Raw genomic sequence first — 17467 nt, 5'->3', positions numbered from 1 at the left:
GAAACTCTGTCTGGAAAAAAACAACAACAAAAACAGCTTGTTTCTAATTTAAAATTTGTCCAATTACAATTATAAAAATAAAGAAAGATTTCCTGCAAATTCCAGCAAAGAAGAAAGGGGCCTAGAACCAGTTGTATCCATGGTATTTCAGACAGCTTGGCCTTTCCAACAAATAAGTGAGATATCTCACTTCCATGAACAAAGTTCCAAGCCCAGGAGATATAGTTATCCACCCAAGCCAAATACACACAGAAATCCCTCCTATATTGGCCTGTCACTTGTCCCACTGATCTTCCATACTTGAAGAGTTTTAACGTCCTCTCAAACATCCTGAGATCCAGCTGACAAGGGACAGCACCTGCCCTCCACAACACTTCATCTCAACTCTTGGCACTTGGATTGTGTTCAGGAAGGAAACTTGACAGATGAGACTCTGCCTACCTGTCACATCTTGCCCCTAAACTCCAGGGTGACCTCAACTTGTTGTTCTCTGTAAGACCCAATTTAGAAATAATGTTGACATCGCCCTTTACTTGTGTAGGACTTCAACATACAAAAAGACACAGATCACCAGTCAATGTTCATCAGGCCTAAGGTTCAAGGAAAATGCTTTGCAGAGAAAAAATTCAGACATCTGGAGCACATGCCTTGCAGGCTGTGATGGGGAATGTACTACTGTGTATGTTTATCTTATTGATTATTGAATAAAATACTGTTTGGCCAATGAGACAGCAAGTTAGACGAAACTAGGAGTCAAAGAGGATTCTGGGAAATGTAGTAGAGAAGTGCTGATCCAGGCAGGAAGTGACATAGCAAGGAGACTCATATTTAAGCGAAAGAAAAACAAGAAGGGCCCTCTCTTTTCCCCTCAGCTCCTGCTCTAGCGACACAATGTGATCCACCAGCTAGGAGGGATACCAATAAGGCATCCGATAAGATAAGTCTTATAAAATATATAGATGTATGATAATTGAGACTGAGCTAACAGATGAGAATCCTAGTCATTGGCCAAGCAGCATTGTAACTAATACAAGTCTCTCTGTGTATTCATTTGGGCCTACTCGGGCAGGCGGCTGGTGTAAAGCTCACACGTGGCGGTGGGGCTCAGGCAGCTTTTGGCAAAAAGATTTATCGTAACAAGGCTGATCATGGACTGTCAGAATAAGTAGAAAAGGGATGTGCGGTTTAATAAAGTTCTGTGTTGCAAGAATCTTGAGTCTTTCCTGTTGCTGGTCACTTTCTTGTCTTTTGCATGTTCTTCTAATAGATATTGTACCCAGAAATAGCAGTGCCACCTATAAAATAGCATGGGAATTGTCACAGATGGCTCCAGACAAAGGATTATGTTGGCTGATTGAAGCACCATAGCAGTGATCTACATGATGCTAGTTTGTGTATGTATGTGTATTTTATTTTATTTTTCCTACCCATGATGCCTCTACATAGCCCAGGCTGACTTCTTTCTTCTCACTATTCTTTTCCCAGCCTCCCAATTCCAGGTTTAGGACATAAAACTCTTTTTGGGAGTGTTTGCTTTTAATGTCTAAGGGCTCACCTGGGTTCAGGTGTCCGCATCCAGACATAGCAACAGTTTCTCACATCTTCCCTAACATTCTCATGACTGGAGTGAGCTCTGCTGAGGCTCTGGGGCAAATTTTCATCATTACATACAGGACTTCCCTTTGTTTGGACTCACTCCAACCTGTAATAGTTTGAGGATCTTCCCCAGGGGCTTATTCAGTACAAGAGACCCATGTTTCCTGCCCTGTGTCTCCTGCCTGAATTATCAACATCTTTTATATCTCATTTTTTTGACTGTGCATCTTCAGAGGGAATTTTTGGAAAGTGAGCCTTAACTCCCCACAGATAAGAAGTTTCTAATGGAGCAGAAAGCTAGATCTCTGGCTTTGGATGTAGAAGGTACTCAAGGGCTTCCCATGTGATCCTAGAGTCTCCTTGAAAGGGCAACTTGGATTTATGTCAGTTTGGATTTATGTCAGTCAGAGGCAGGGGCTGTACAATATGACATCAACAGTCCCTTTCAAAATTCTATTATATCTTGGAGAACACTGGCATCTCCTGTGATGTCACCAGTGTTGTGACACCACCAACTGCCAGTGTGGCATTTGTTCAGTGCCTTCACTGTTGACCCTTAGACAAGTTTGCAAGAGAGAATGGAGAGCATAAAGAGACCAGAGGGAGGCAGAAGGAAGGTCTCAATATCAACCATTGGAAAATAAGTGGCTATGGGGAAGGAACAGAGAGTTCTGGGCAGGGAATGGAAGGCAAGAGAGTTCTGCTTCATAGTTTTCCAAACAACAATCAAAAGGAATTAAAGAAACAGAATTTACTCACAGGAAAGCTTTACTGCTTGATTTTTGGCAAAACTTTGTCAGAATGTTTTTGTTCTCTGTATCATCTGTGTCCCTTATGAATAGGTTTGGAATTTAATGTGCTCTTTGGTGTAAGAATTTGCAAGTGCCCAAACATTTAATAATATTTCTTACAAAATGATAGAACAGGCAGGACCAACATTTCCATTAACAGTGAAAGAATATACCATTTAAAACCTTGTATTGATGTTATGTCCCTTCAAAGGTAATATTACACTGATGACTTACATTGATTTTTTTCTAATTAATGGTGCTCCAATTGAATCAATTGTTAGATTTTGATTACTAATAAGGCTACATAATATAAGATTTTTAGCTTCTTTAACTGGGATTATATTCCAGAGGATATTGGAGGAAGCAAATACAACATACTATATTGTATATTCATATGGAAATCTGAAATAGTAAAAGAAATAACTGTAAGGAAAATTTCATGAAAACATACATTATTAAATCTTCCTTTTGTACAACAAGTATAATATAGGCTATATTCCCTTACCAGTATTTCATAACATAATTAACAAAATACAACCAATGGCAAATATATCATTCAATTTCCTAAAATCAAAAAAGAAAGAGTCCTTTTTGCTTCTCTTAGTTTCACATGTTGGTCTACAGCAATGTCTTTTGAAAGTACTCTTGACTTATTTATCACTTGATGGAAGGAGAGAACTGGCTTCTGTAAGTTGTTCTGTGATCTTTCCACGTGCACCACAGCAGACACAAGCACACACAGTAATCTGGGATTCACTCAGAGATCTTGTAGAAGAACAGCCTGTGCTCTTAACTGCTGAGCCATGTCTCCAGACACCTGGACATATTTAAGACAAGGGCAATGTTTATAACAGTACAGAAAATGATGTTGATAATGATTTCTATAATAGTTATAGTTGAAATAAAAGGAACTAAGGCTGGGCGGTGTTGGCGCACACCTTTAATCCCAGCACTTGGAAGGCAGAGGCAGGCGGATGTCTGTGAGTTTGAGACCAGAATTGTCTACAAGCGCTATTTCCAGGACAGCCTCCAAAGCCACAGAGAAACCTTGTCTCAACCTCCTGCCCGCCCCCCACCCCAGCTGCAAAAATAAGAAATAAAAGGAAGTACCATGTTTATTACACAAATGATAGAGTCCCACCAGTCTTGGTTTGTGGAGGGGGCAGCTGTGGGTTTCAGCCACCAGGGTGCCTAGTTGCTCTCTGGCTTTTCCTCTACCCTTATCCCCACTTGAACAGAGGACTCCCTCTGCTTCTGTGCCCTGCAAGCAAACATTCTGTCCCTCCCTGTCCCTCACCTGCCTATCATGTGTAGAGCCAGGCATCACTCCACCAAAGGCTCTGTTTGATTGTTTGTTTGTTTTGGTTGGTTTCTCCAGACAGGGTTTCTCTGTGGCTTTAGAGGCTGTCCTGGAACTAAAGGCTCTTTTTAGACCATTACAGAACCCAGAAAAATGTTGACCACACTTTTCTCCACCTTCTATGATATCTGTTTCTTGAGAAAAACAGAGAAATCCCTGGCAAACCTCAATCTGAACAAGAAGCAACACAAGAATGCAGTGGGGACAACTAAGCCTGCTGTGCCCAGTTTGAGCTTCACATTAGACTTTGGGTGAGGCCACTGAGCTAGCAACCTAAAGGAGCTTGACCACCTGGTACCCAGTCTGGACAGTTGTTTGCCCAAGTCCCAGGCTCCCTGAAAAGGGCAGCTGCTGTCCTGCACTCAGGTGGCCTGGTCTCCTATAGCCAGCTCAATGAGCCTTTAAGGTGCCTTGACTTGGTGCTGGTCAACAAGGAGAGCAAAGTCCCCGACTGCTCCTTCAACAACCTTTGATCTATGCACTATGTCAAGTTGTGGTTTCCTGTAGTGGTCTCCATTTGCTGTATGAAAAGCTTCTTTGGTGTGGGTTACAGCTACCCTCATCTGTGGGTATAAGGGTAAATTTTGGACTATGGTTAGGGATTATGTGGGCCTAGTAAAGTATCAGTAGTAGGCCTCTTCTAATAACCTTAACTTTATCATCCCTAGGCAGTTGGCTAGTGGCTTCTCACATTTTAAAAGGACCTTAGTCCAATTTGGCAGATACTGGTTCCCATCAAATGAGAGTCACTCTTGCACCTTCAGGGACACTTGCCATGCCCGTCAGTACTGTGGTTCACAGGCATCGCCACTGGATAGGACTAATGACTCTTACTTGTCAGCTTACATAGTATTTTATAGTCCTATGACAGATGAGGTCTTTTATTTACACCTGTATAAATTTGTTTTGCTAGTATTTTATTTAGAATATTTGCATCTGTGGCCCTCAAGGATATTAGCCTGTAGTATTCTCTTTTTGTGTTTGTCTGGTTTTGGCATACAGATAAACACTGGCTTTGGAAAATACATGGGGAAATTAATCCCCCCATTTCTACTTTTATTAGAATAATTCAAGACAAGACACTATACTTGTGAGGAGACAGGAGATCCAAAGACCTCTGCCTAGCCAGCTTAGCAAAAACAGAATTTTTTTGCTGGACTGATGGGGAATGTACTGTTATGTTCACATTATTGATTATTGAATAAAGTACTTGTTTGGCTAATGAGACAGCAAGTTAGAAGGACTAGGAGTCAAAGGGGATTGTGGGAAATGTAGTAGAGAAGTGAAGATCCAGGCAGGAGGTGACATAGCAAGGAGACTCATATTTAAGCGAAGGAGAAATAGGAAATGTTCCCTTTCCCCTTTGCCTCCTCCAGCAGCAGGATGTGAGCCACCAGCAAGAGAGGGTGCCTTCAGAAGGCATCCTCTATAAGTTTTATAAAATATATAGATTTATGATAATTAAGACTGAGCTAACAGATGAGAAATCCTAGTCATTGGCCAAGCAGCTTTGTACCTAATATGTCTCTATATTATTTTGTTCATCCACGCGGTGGGGCAGAACTCAGGCAGCTGGCAGAGACCGCCCACGTGGCAGTAGGGCTCAGGCGGCTTTTGGCAGAAAGATTTATCGTAACACTGGACTGTGGTGCATAGTCTCAGTAATGGGTCAGTAACAAAAAAGGAGAATGGGCCTTGGAAACTAAATTTAGGAATGCAATCTATTGGTATATCAGGGGAGAGGGAAGTGAAAAGAGAAAAACCTGCTGCTGCCCTATTTGCAATATTGGGGTCTGTTAGAAAGACCTTCACACACACACACACACACACACACACACACAAAAAAAAAAAAAAAAAAAAAAAAAAACCATACAGAATTATTATGTCAAAGAAATGCAGGTAGGTGGCCGCGTCTCAGAGTGCAAGGAACAAGATCAGAGAGGACCTGGGATGAGCTCCAGGCCTTCCAGACCAAGGGCAAGCCCTTCAACCTGCTCCCAAAACAACCAGCAGAAAAATCATCTAGTCAAATACAAAGACTCACCATAAACCCATAGCACCCAGCATCTCCCACAAGCCAACACCTATCAAGGCTTCTTGCATGTTGTAAGCTCACACACTACTGCCCCTAACAGTCGAATGTGACTCAGGCCACAGGCTCTGCTTTTCTTTTGGAGGAAGCAGAACAGCCTGTATCCCCATCTCACTCCTGCCCAGGCCTCACTTCTGCCTCAGATGTACTCAGGAAAATTTATCTGGGCAGAAGGACACCCTGGAGGTGGAGCCTGCAATGACCTGAGGAATGCTGGGCTTGACATAGGAGGGTTAAGACAGTCACAGAGAATGGGGCATGATGAATGCCTGCTGTTCAAATCATTGCTGGTATAATGGGTCAGTTCATTCCTCTCCTTGTTATCATCTGTAGATGAAGGGTCAATTTTCCTACCTTGTTCAGCTGATGCTCTTGCTCAGTGAGGGAGGAAGGAAGGTGTGAATGGTGCCTTCCCAGAAGTCCCTGTAGGTATATAAACACATGTGAATTTCTACAGCTGAATGGCATAGGGCTAAGAGAAATCATGTGGATTCCCAAGAAGCAGCCTGAGAAAGAGGAAATGCATGGAAGCCAGGGAAGCCCTCAAAGATCAGAGCAGCTATTCTTAAGTTGGAGTCCATAAGCCATGTCTCTGTCTCCAATCACCATGACTAGACATGTGCCTCAGCCTGTATTCTAGCCCCACTGGCCCTGGAAGGTGTAATGAGGAGGGATGTCCTTCTGTATGCTGTGAGTATATGTTTGATGAATAAATGCTGATTGGCCAGTAGCCAGGCAGGAAGTATAGGCAGGGCCACCAGATTAGGAGAATTCTGGGAAGAGGAAGGCAGAGAGAGAGAGCTAACAAAGAAAGGCCATGTAGCTACTTAAACAAGGACAGTTATACATTAACAAGGCATCCTAAAAGGTCTAACAAAGAAAATTTACACACTACGTCATTTTTCTTTTTTTTTTTTTGTGGGGGGCTTTCGAGACAGGGTTTCTTTGTGGCTTTGGAGGCTGTCCTGGCACTCACTCTGGAGACCTGGCTGGCCTTGAACTCACAGAGATTCGCCCAGCTAGCTCAGTCTTAATTATCATAAACCTATATATTTTATAAGACTTATCTTATCAGACGCCTTATTGGTGTCCCTCCTTGCCGGTGGCTCACATTGTGCTGCTGGAGGAGCAAGGGGAAAAAGGGACGCTTCCTGTTTCTCCTTTTTTTTTTTTTTTTAAATATTTATTTAGTATGTATACAGTATTCTGTCTGCATGTATCCCTGCAAACCAGATCTCATTACAGATGGTTGTGAGCCACCATGTGGTTGCTGGGAATTGAACTCAGGACCTCTGGAAGGCTGGAGAGATGCCCTGAGCCATCTCTCCAGCCCCTCTCCTTATTTAAATATGAGTCTCCTAGCTATGTCGCTTCCTGCCTGGATCACCACTTCTCTACTACATTTCCCAGAATCCTCTTTGATTCCTAGTCCTGTCTAACTTGCTGTCTAATTGACCAAACAGTATTTTATTTAACAATCAATAAGATAAACATAAACAGAAGTATTTCCCCCATCATGTGGATAAGGCTTTATGGATGTCATATAAAAGTAAAACTTGAGAACTGAGTGTAATGATGTTTGCCTTTAATATCACATCTTCACATGGTTGAAAGAGCAAGGCAGATCTCTGTGAGTTCAGGCTAGTCTGATCTAAACAGTGAATTCTGGCACAATAATGGCTACATAAAGAGACAAACCCTATCACAATAAAATAAATAAAAATCATGTCGAAATGTGAAGTAAACCAAGTATTAGTGTTGCTCAGAAACCTGAAAAAGATTCTTCACAATCTTTCAAATCAGCAAGGGTAGCTTCCTCAGCTCCAAGAGGAAGGAAAATTTAACTGGAAGGCAAGAGATGTGCATATCTAAGTAGTCCAGTCAAACTGTGGCCTTGTGCTTTATTGTTTCTTCCTTACAGTCTCTGGCACAAGGTCAAGGAAGAGTTGATGATCTTTACTTTCTGATTCTTTCATTTTTTTTATAGGGATGGGCATTTTTCTTGCTGGTAAGTCTGTGCATCATTTTGGTGCCAGGTACCTTTAGGGGACATATGTGGGCATCAGGGTCTCTGAGACTGGAGATTCAAGAATTCAGATGAATGTAATGAGAAAGAGAGAAAGACAAAGATAGTGGGAGAGAGACAGAGAGAGATTGATTAAGTAAATGAAAAAGAAAACACAACACCACACAAAACCTGGCACACAGTAGAATCAGTCCAATGAAGATATTTGTAGCTCTAATTACTTACCTTTAATAAATATAAGAGCATAAAAATTAAATTTGATACACAGTTCAAAATCAGGAAAAATGCAAGCAAATCTAACACAAACCCATTAGATGGCAAATAACAACAACCAAAGCTGACACATAAAATGCAGAAAAATTCTTGATGAAATCAACCATGCCTTCATGATCAAAGTTCTACAGACACTAGGACTACAGGGAATATTTGCCTTTAAATAAAAGATAGACCTTGGGAATGTTTTATTTGTTTTTTGTTTGTTTGTTTGGGTTTTTTTTTTTGCCTTTTTTTGATAGGGTTTTTCTTAGTGTATCTGTGGCTGTGCTGAAACTCACTCTGTAGGCTAGGTTGGCCTCAAACTCATTAGGACCTGCCTGCTTCTACCTCTGGGAATACTGGGATTAAAATTGTGCATGTAGAACTGCACAAGGCCATGAAAAAAGGACTGGACTCATGAACTCATAAATTCACAAACTCACTAACAAAGAATGAACAAAGGAAAGGTCAAAATTTAACCAATTAACTCTAAAATATGATATTTGGCAACCTGTTATGATTTTTTCATGAGGAAATGAGATGGTTCCCAACAGGACCATCATGCTATACACTTTCTGTTTTTTTTTTTTTTTTGTCAAATGTCATTGGTCAATTAAAAAACAAACTTAGAACGATTCATAGGTGTCTACCAACCAGAGACATAGGGCCACTGCTTCCACTTGCCTCCCCCCTGTCATTTGGAGTAGAAGACCATAATAAAACCAAAGAAAAGTATATGGGTGCTCAGCCATAGTTACATCTGGAGGAAGCCCATGTTACAGGGACCTTCCTTCCTTCCTTCCTTTCTTTCTTTCCTTCCTTCTTTCTTTTTTTTTTAAAGATTTTATTTATTTATTATGTATACAACATTCTGCTTCCATGTCTATCTGCACACCAGAAGAGGGAACCAGATCTCATAACGGATGGTTGTGAGCCACCATGTGGTTGCTGGGAATTGAACTCAGGACCTCTGGAAGAGCAGTCAGTGCTCTTAACCTCTGAGCCATCTCTCCAGCCCCCTTTTTTTGTTTTTTTGAGACAGGGTTTCTCTGTGTAGCTTTGGAGCCTATCATGGCACTGGCGCTGGAGACCAGGCTGGCCTCGATCTCACAGAGATTCGCCTGCCTCTGCCTCCCGAGTGCTGGGATCAAAGGCTTGAGCCACTAACGCCTGGCCTCTTTCGTTCTTTTTCTTTCTTTCTTTCTTTCTTTCTTTCTTTCTTTCTTTCTTTCTTTCTCTCTCTCTCTCTCTCTCTCTCTTTCTTTCTTTGTTTCTAAATAGATGGTGTAACCCTGGAAGTCAGTTTCTTATGGCAGGTTGAGTCAAAGAGGCTACAGACAGACTGAAGTGTAGAGGAAGAGTTATGAACATTAGAGAGCAGCATGAGGTGGAGACTGGAAAGGTATCTCAGCAGTAAAAGCACTTGATGTTTTTTCCAGAGGATCTGGTTTTGTTTCCCAGAGGCTAACATACAGAGGCTAATAGCCACCTGTACCTCAGTTCCAGGGTAGGCAATGCTGTCTTCTGGACCCTGCCCATAACTAACAAGCATGTAGTGCACACATCTATATAAACAGACAGAACACTCATAGACATAATATAATAACATAAAATTGAAAGGAGGAGGAAAAAGAGAGGAGAGAGAGAAAAGAGAGAAAGAGAGAGAGAGAGAGCGCAGATGGGACATCAATGAAAAAGCCATTACCAACAAAAATTCCAAGCAGATTGACTATTAATTATTGTGAATTGTAGGAAAAAATCAAAACAAAAGCATATGTTAATGAATAATGAACAAAAAGACAGTGTTATTTTTATTTTTAAAAAATTATTTTTGGGTCCGGCCTGTGATAGAGCACGCCTTTGATCCTAGTACTTGGGAGGTAGAGGCAGGTAGAACTCTGTGAATTCGAGGCCAGCCTGGTCTACAAAGCAAGTTTCAGGACAGGCTCCAAAGCTACACAGAGAAACCCTGTCTCAAAAAACCAAAATAAATAAATAAATAAATAAATAAATAAATAAATAAATTTGTTTATTTTTGTTATTACTCAGTGTGTGTATATTCCTTCATTTTAAAAAAAGATTTAATTATTATGTATACAGACCTAGGATAGCAAAACAACCCTGTACAATTGAAAGATTTTAGTTCACAGAGAGAAAAAGGTTCCCACAGGCCGTGGCTCATTACCAGGAAGTTGGGCACATCCTATGGTTTAGACGGGGGCAATCGCCAAGACAACTCTCTTTGGGTCACACCTGGCTGGCCAACAGACACTCAAGGACTTTTCAGGGTACGTTCTGTGGCTTTTCCTTTGTAGAAAAGCAGGTCACACCTGGGTGACCACTCTAACATGAGATCATACTTCCTAATCAATCACTTTGTGCCCCTTGCCTGTATGCTGATCTGCAGTTTTTTCCTATATAAGGAGCTTGCACCCCATTTTGGGGTGTGCAGCTTTCCCGATATTGCTGACACCCGAATGCACATTCGTTCAATAAACCCTCTTGCTTTTGCAGCTTTTGGTCTGGTTTCTGAGTCTCGGAGGCTCCTTGGGATCCTATGCCCCTTAGGGGCCTGAGGGTCTTTCACAATAAATGAACTTCTGGAGGCATCACCATCCCTGACTTCAAGATCTATTACAGAGCCATAGTCCTGAAAACAGCTTGGCATTGGCACAAAAATAGACAGGTAGACAAATGGAATAGAGTTAAAAACCCCGATATTAACCCACACACCTACGAACACTTGATTTTTGACAAAGAAGCTAAATTTAGATGATGGAATAAAGAATGCACCTTCAACAAATGGTGCTGGCATAACTGCATGCTGGCATGTAGAAGACTGCAGATAGATCCATGTCTATCACCATGCACAAAACTTAAGTCGAAATGGATCAAAGACCTCAACATAAATCCATCCACACTGAACCTATTAGAAGATGAAGTGGAAAATACCCTTGAATTAATTGGTACAGGAGACTGCATCCTGAACAGTACACCATTAGCACAGACACTGAGATCAACAATTGATAAATGGGACCTCCTGAAACTGAGAAGCTTCTGTAAGGCTAAGGACACAGTCAGTAAGACAAAACGGCAGCCCACAGACTGGGAAAAGATATTCACCAACTCCACATCTGACAGAGGACTGATCTCCAAAATATACAAAGAGTTCAAGAAGCTAGTCTCCAAAACACCAAACAATCCAATTAAAAAGTGGGGTACAGAACTAAATAGGCAGTTCTCAATACAGGAATCTAAAATGGCTGAAAGGCACATAAGAAAATGTTCGACATCCTTAGCCATTGGGAAATGCAAATCAAAACAACTCTGAGATACTATCTTACTTGTGTTAGAATGGCTAAAATAAAAAACACCAATGATAGTTTATGCTGGAGAGGATGTGGAGAAAGGCGAACACTCCTCCACTGCTGGTGGAAGTTAGGAGAATGAGAAGGGGGACCGAGGAGGGGTGAGGAGGTCATGAAGGAGCAGAAAGGTTGAGTCGGGGGAAGAATAGAAGAAAACAAGAAAGGAGATACCTTAATAGAGGGAGACATTTTAGGTTTACAGAGAAATCAGGCACTAGGGAAAGGTCTGGAGATCTACACAGATGATACCAACTAACAATCTAAGCAACACAGGAGAGGCTACCTTAAATGCCCTTCCCTGATAATGAGATTGATGACTCTCTATATGCCATCCTATAGCCTTCATCCAGCAGCGGGTGGGAGTAGAAACAGACACCCACAACTAATAACTGAACTGAACTGGAATCCAGTTGCAGAGAAGAATGAGTGATAGGCAAAGGGGTTCAGACCAGGCTGGTGAAACCCATAGAAACAGCTGACCTGAACATTGGGGAGCTCTTGGTCCCCAGACTGATAGCTGGGATACCATCAAGGGATTGATCCAGACCCTGGAATGTGGGTTTCAATGAGGAGACCTCTGAAATCTATGGGACCTCCTATAGTAGTTCAGTACTTATGGATAGCACAGGTGTGGACTTTGGGAGCCCATTCCACATAGAGGGATACTCCCTGAGCCAAGACACACGAGGGTGGGCCTAGGCCCTATCCCAAAGATATGAGAGACTCTGATGACCCCTTATGGAAGGCCTCACCCACCCTAGGGAGCAGAAAGGATTTGTGATAGGTAGGGTTTTAGTTGAGGGGTTGGTAGGGGAGGAGGAGAAGGAGTGGGAACTGGGATTGACATGTAAAAAAATTCTTGTTTCTAATTCAAATAAAAGAAAGATGCAGGATAAAACCACCACTTCTTACACAAGGTCTCCAGACAGAAGTATCCAATTTGGACAGAAGGAAGCAGTAGAAGATCTTGGTAGATGCACACTCAATGTTTATGGACCTCAAATCTCAATGTGTGTGGTACAGGGTGATCAGAAGTTTATAGTAATCAGAAGACATAGAGTCCTGCTCAGCTACAGAAACCCAATGTGTGGTTCTGCCCTCTGAGAGATTACAAAATGTTGGGCCAAAATTTGAGAGAAAACACAAATAATTGGAAGATCTGGGTTCTGGGAGATGACTTAGCTAGGAAAGGATTTCCCACCTAATGTGTGAACCTGAGCTGTTTTCAGGCCTTTATGGTGGAAGGATAATGAGAACATACACACTTTGTCTATTACTTCCAAATTTGGGGCCTACAATTAGTATGTCCATAACACATACACAATAAAAATGTGTAAGCTCATACAGAGAGAAATTGTCTGTGTAGTCATGGCCATCCCAGAATTGCTCTGTAGTCCATGTTCCCCTCACACTCATAGAGAAACACCTGCCTCTGCCTCCCACATCCTGGGACTGAAAGTATGTGCCACCTCAGCCTGTAATATTGTAATAAAATATGTCATAAATATATTTTGTCCTCTGTTTATAATTCACCTAGTATTGGGGATTTATGCCAGGAAGCTGGAAAATTGGTCTGTCACTGCCTCATCAAGCAGTGCTTTGTTAATTTACAATAATTCACTACTGTAGTTCATTTTAATCCTCTATGAATGTCAAGAAAGTTTCCTGGGAGTTGACCCATTAAATTGAGTAGTAAAGGCCACATTTTAACTGGGTTCAAGCCCCAAAATTGGAGAACTAAGAGGGTGTGGCAAAAGATGTGTTTGTGTTTTAGGTCCCCACAAAAGCAGCAGTGATTATATACTCTCAATGATGAAAGTCAGCCTCAGACATACAAAGACCCTATAGGGTGTAGCTGTAGACTGGGCGGTGCTATTGAGTGGGAGGGTCTGATGGAATGATGGGAAAAAGGTGGAGGACCTGGGAGAGGCATGGTTGGACTGGAGTTTCAAACGGCAGCATCAATCTGGTGAAGACTGGGTTTTATGTATCATAGGTTGGTCTTGAACTCCTGATAAAACGAAGGATGACCTTGAACTTCTGATCCCGTATTCACCTCCTAATTACTGGATCACTCAAGGACAGGGGTACCAGGGCCAAGAAAAATAGGCACCCCTGACAAGCTGGGCCTCTCAAACCCACCTCCGCGGGAAGGAAGCTGACCGGGTTGGTTTTGATCTGATAAATGCACGCATCCCTCCCTGGTTAATGCCTGGTTCATTGATGGTTCAGCTACCACCATGAACAATAAAGTCCATTAGAAGAATCTGGCACTGAGAGATCAGCACAACATGTGGAGACGATAGCCACATTGCTGGCAGCCAGACAGTCCAAAAAGGACAACTACAAGGTGATATATCTATATACTGACTCTTGGTGCGTGGCAAATGGCATAGCAATTTGGTCTGGAAAATGGAGATTAACTGATTGGAAAATAAATGGAAAAGACATATGGTCAAAAGAGGCCTGGAAAGAATTGGATGAAATAGCAAAAACAGTGAAAATTATAGTATTTCATGTGGTTGCACATACTAAAAAGCAGGGGAAAATGTATGTAAATAATGATATAGTGGATAAGCTAGCCATAGCAGCAATTAAATTAAGAAGAGAATGGAAAGTAGCACCAACAGGAGACAATAAGATAAAATTGCAAAGAGAGTGGACAAAAGTAGAACCTATAAAATAGATAGCCATCATTAGAGAGGAGATACTGAAACTACATGAGGCCCTAGGACATATAGGGACACGTGCAATGGAACAATGGTTTGAGGAAAGGAATTTACAGGTAACCTGGAAGGATATAAAAGACAACATAAGAACTTGTAATAGATGTCCTAGTCAGCATCTCAGATTCAGTCACAATTACAAAGGACAGATAGGACACAGATTACATTTCAACTATATAGTGCAGTAGACTTCATAGGACCCCTAACAACACATAAGAATCAATATGCATGCACTGTGGTGGATATACATACAGGACTGGGATTAGCCAGGTCCTCCACATCCTGCAACTACCATATTGACATTATGGACATGAGCAGCAAAATATGGTGAAAGATTCAGGCATTATACTGGCCTGCCCCTGTTACCTGGTTGAACAGGCAATACCCTGGTCAGCCCAAGGTTCCATGGGAACTAAGTCTGCACGCAGGTGCAGAGGACCCCTTTAAAAGATAGGCCCCTTCCCATTTACGCTCTCTGTTCCTCTGTTCTGCTCTCTGTCCCCTCTCTCTGTTTCCCCGCTCTGTCTCTCTATGGCGACTGGCCATGGCGGTCAGCCATTTACCCTGTTCCTCTTCTTAGTCTCCCCATTCTGCCGGGCCTTATAATAAACTTATAGTCTTATGTCTCATGTCTCAGCATTTCTCTTTTCTTCTTTTTAAACAAAACAATAACATTTTGGCGCCTGGACGGGGAAAGGCTCTGTCCTTGCACCTTCTCCCGAGGCCCGCTGATGGGCACATGGTAAGGCAAGGGTACCCTTACAACCCACTTCCATCTCTGCTTTTCCTGGCACTTCCTCCTGCCTGCAGCAGCCTGAGATCCCGGAACTCAACTCGCCGCTTTTCCAACTAAGGATCTCTTAAACTCACTGATCTGCCTATTCGCTTCAATCCGGTAAGATACCCAGAACCTTTCCCATGGGGGCAGACCCAGCACTGCTCACTCTGGGTCCATTTTTCGGTTTCGGGCCGGGTGCTCTCAGACAGGGCAATCTGTGCCATTTTTTGGCCTTGCCCACGGGAAATACATTTTTACGGGATCTTTCGGTTACTGCCAGCAAGTAGGTAAATGAGTGGAGTTCTGCCTCCCAATGGGAAATTACTTTCACCTGGGAATGTCCCTCATTGTTCTGTTTGCTCTATCTCTGACTGTGTTTCTTCTTGGTTGGCAATGTCTGCTTGAGACACTCTGAGAGTTTTTTGTTTGTTTGCTGGTTCTCATTTTTTCATATAAATGAGGTTTGAAACTTTTCTGGCAATTGAGAATGTGCTTATGGTCGCTGCCATCGGCCACGTGGGCTAACCTGGGAGCCGCCATCTTGGTCATAACCAGGTGACCTAGCTTAGGCCTGCCCACTCAGTTCAATGACTTACATGGGCAAGCACTGCCACCTGACATTTTGCTTTTTATTTCTTCTTTCACTTGTTGGGTGCATTTCCTGAAGGTCAGGCATGGGATCCCGCTCCAGGAGTGGTGCTTTTTTGCTTTTTCAGTTAGGACTGCTGGGTCCTTTTTGGTTTCAGGACAGCTGTGTCCTCTTTGGGGCCAGGCCCCTGGCAACTCCCACGGGCAGACATGCATCCGGAGAGGAGCTTTTTGCCGATTTTCCACTTGCCTTGTTAGACCCCCGAAAACTCAAGTATCCGGGGTCTCAGGCCAGGTTCGCGGTCACCCCAATCACCAGGCAGATTCGAGAGCTTGCTGCAAACTGCACGAGGCTTTATTGTAATTTAACGAACTAACCCCATGTTAGCTCGGGTCTTTCACCCACCCGCCATGGCAGACGGCTAGAAAAAGACGGCTCCTAAAGTCTCCCCAAAGATCTTATAGGGCAGCGTAAGGGGAGTGTCTAGGGGTACGCACAGGCTTACGCATAGGCTCATGATTGGTGTGCCTCCAGGCTTGGAGGGCTTGCCCTGTGTTGATTGGTCAACTGGTTGTTATGGCTCATAGGCCCTCCCAGGGTGGTTGCTATGCTCTCTACGTCATTGCTGTGCGCTTGTCCGTAAAGCACACCCAGAGCCATAAAGCATAGCGCCACCAGCTAACTTCCGATTGGTTCCTTGTCACAAGACAGGCATCTGACCTCTAAGTGACTAAGGTTCCTTGTCACGAGACAGGCATCTGACCTCTACGTGACCAAGGCAGGTTTATGGCAAGCACATGTTCGGCTGTTATGGCTGCCAAAAGGAAGCTGGTTCCTTCATTCCCCCATTTTCTTTTTTGTAAATTCCAATCATGGAATTGCTGTCTCTCTAGCATCCCCATCAGGGAGTGATAGATACTGTCATCCCCATGCAAGGGAGTTCCTTTTGACTTAGCATTTTAACCAGGGAAAATGGACGGCGAAATTCTTTTCCAAACTGCTTCCTGCTGACTTTGGGACGAAGTTAGGGACCCCAGAAGGTTGAAATGCTAGTCAAAAGCAAAAAGGAATTTAGGCAATGGGGAATTTATTAGGGGCTTCTGGTTAACAGACACTGTTGCAGAGACAGGGGGTGTCCATATCAGCTGAACTGGTTCACCTCCATAGCAAGTCCAGGGCTCGCAGTCTACTTAGAACAGCCTGTAGTGAGTACTGATACTCAGATGTCTGTCAGAAGCAGAAACCTGTTTAAGACATGTTTAAACTAGGAACAGAGGTTAAAACTTATTTACTGAAGCCCGCAGTGCAGAAAAAGCAGATATCTGTTTAAACAGCAAGAACATATTTATAACTTTGAGTCCTAGCAAAAACTGCAGATTTGGGCTATAAGCATGTACATTTTTCTTCTGTCCAGAGAGCCAGGTATGGATTGGACAGAGGTGCCTTTGGCCTGATGAAAAGCCCTTTAAGTTTGTACTTAGATGACAACCAAAATAAACTTAAAAACTTTGAGCTCGTGCCTGAACAGTAGATAGTTACTATTTTATCAGCTAACATACTGACTAGTCTATAGTGGATCTGACTGACTGATGCTGTCAAGCTGACAACCAGTAATATTTCAGAGATCTGAGAAGGGTATATTTTATCCGAATCTACTGAAAAGTGACAGAAGCCAGTCTATATACAGTTAGCCACACCCAAGTTTCTCCATTACCGTTGGAGGCAGCTGTCTCAAAGAACAGCAATCTTCGCCAGGCCTATACTGTGAGAGTTTTTTTTTCCTCTCTGTGGAAGAGGGACATGGAAAAGACTGACCTTGTTTTGTCTAGGCAAAGGGGTGCAATCAATTTTCCAGTGTCCAGCAGCTTTGTCCACAGTCTCGGCCA

General features: G+C 42.7%; 1 long non-coding RNA gene across 3 annotated transcripts; it reads right to left on the bottom strand.

Annotated features, from left to right (window-relative positions):
- Positions 1–2346: 2346 nt before the first annotated feature.
- Positions 2347–17421, bottom strand: LOC113836674. Of its 3 annotated transcripts, none has more exons than XR_003487084.2 (3): positions 17397–17421; positions 6194–6262; positions 2347–3204 (listed from the first exon to the last, which is right to left on the bottom strand). It is a non-coding gene; the product is annotated as an uncharacterized LOC113836674 (long non-coding RNA). The 3 variants fall into 3 exon arrangements; XR_004770707.1 differs by lacking the exon at positions 17397–17421 and adding an exon at positions 13409–14652; XR_004770708.1 differs by lacking the exon at positions 17397–17421 and adding an exon at positions 12401–13402.
- Between the last annotated feature and the right edge of the window lie 46 nt (positions 17422–17467).

This window comes from Cricetulus griseus, chromosome 7, assembly GCF_003668045.3.
Source record: "Cricetulus griseus strain 17A/GY chromosome 7, alternate assembly CriGri-PICRH-1.0, whole genome shotgun sequence".
Classification (NCBI taxonomy): Eukaryota; Metazoa; Chordata; class Mammalia; order Rodentia; family Cricetidae; genus Cricetulus; species Cricetulus griseus.
This window is presented reverse-complemented; position numbering and strand designations above follow the sequence as displayed.